Source organism: Anneissia japonica, unplaced genomic scaffold (genome assembly GCF_011630105.1).
Source record: "Anneissia japonica isolate Jap-2015-1 unplaced genomic scaffold, ASM1163010v1 scaffold3897_len13599_cov108, whole genome shotgun sequence".
Lineage (NCBI taxonomy): Eukaryota > Metazoa > Echinodermata > Crinoidea > Comatulida > Comatulidae > Anneissia > Anneissia japonica.
This window is the reverse complement of record NW_022739958.1, coordinates 2,486-4,275: the sequence shown is the minus strand read 5'-3', so window position 1 is coordinate 4,275 and position 1,790 is coordinate 2,486.

The following is a 1,790-nucleotide window of genomic DNA, read 5'->3' as shown; positions in this document are numbered from 1 at the left end:
TATCTACGGCTCTGCCGTATTCTGGACAACAGCGCCCCCATACAGCCCGTATTATGGACAGATTTCACAGCCCGTATTCTGGACAGATTTTGACAGCCCGTATTCTGGACAGAGAAAGCCCGTATTTTGGACAACAGCGCCCCCATATAGCCCGTATTCTAGACAGATTTCAGAGCCCGTATTCTGGACAAATTTCACAGCCCGTATTCTGGACAGAAAAAGCCCGTATTCTGGACGACAGCGCCCCCATACAGCCCGTATTCTGGACAGAAAAAGCCCGTATTCTGGACAGATTTCGCCACACCTACTGAACAATTCAGGCTTCAGATTTTTGCCTCCAAGATTATCGGTTTGTAGATATACAAACTCGTTTTTACAATATAGTATCTTTTTAGTTCATGTGCAAATTTTAAAACAGTTAAACAGAATTTTATAGAGATTTTGAAACTCTTGCTTTATTTTAAAGCTTCTTCAGCCATGGGCTGAAATAATGTATTTAAAAAGGCATAAAAATCTTTAAAATATTATATGTATACAAAATTACACAAACAAAGGGCAAAACATTAAAAAATACATACAAAGAGAAATCAACTAAAAATTACTAGACTTAATTATAAGGCCTAAAAATTCCATTAATGACATCAAAATATGATAAATATATAAATATTATTGAATTATTCAAAAGTATTTCTAAAATGTATTTCTGTATTTTCTGCTGGACCTAAATTTTGGAATAATTTGCCAGTAAGAGTTAAAACTCTTATAGTGTCAATCATTTTAAAACACAGATTTCTAAGCACATCCAATCTCTTAATGCAAGTTAATTTCATGGCAATACTGTGACTTAAATAACGATTACTTGTTCATTTTGGCAACATGTATTTCATGTTGCTGGGTGGGTCTGTGTATCTGCCGTAATGTAATTTGTTTTGATTTTTGTGTATTTTTAATGTTTTTCAATATTCTTCTATATTGCTTATGATTGTCTTTTTGTCAAGGTGATACAACTCATTGTCAGGCCTTGCCTTTGTTGTATTTCCTCCATCCTTATTTGTTATTTTATTCACGATGGAAAATAAAGATTGATTGATTGATTGATTGATTGATTGATTGATTGATTGAAAATTGCAAGATAAAAACATTAATTAATTAATAAAGTAGGGCACACAAAAAATATTGCACATAACAACTAAAAAATAAAAACCGTAGTCAAGAAATTATTGAGAGTAGGAATTAGAACAAAACTACTCCTCCACTAGATGTTATTAAAAACTAAAATGTAAATGTAACTTAATTTACTTAATAAGCAACATCAACATAATTGGTTAATGTGCAGCATATTAAACAAGTTAACAATCGTAGGAATAGCTGAATTTTCCCTTTGAGGTTCTACAGAAGGGAACTTCAAGAAACCGACTCGTTTTAAGAGACCTAGTCATTTATGGACTATGCAATTTCAGTTTGGCGAACTACATCTAAAAAAAAACAACAACAAAAAAAAAACAAAAAAAAAAACGTGATGCTTATAAATTATCGTGAGGTTGATCTTATTAAACAATTTAATTGGAAACTACTTGAAGAACGTAGAGATTACGTCCTAGCATGTAGAATGTATGAATGTATAAATGGCATTGCACCTTCACGCTTGTGGAATGATATTTGTATTATGTAGCATTCTTGTTATAGCTAGTTAGCTAGCTAACTAATTATCTAGCCAACTAACTAATTTGGTGGTAATAGAGCACAGCACAGTTTCAAATCCCTCACTGTGCATTTCGTTTGTGTCCTTG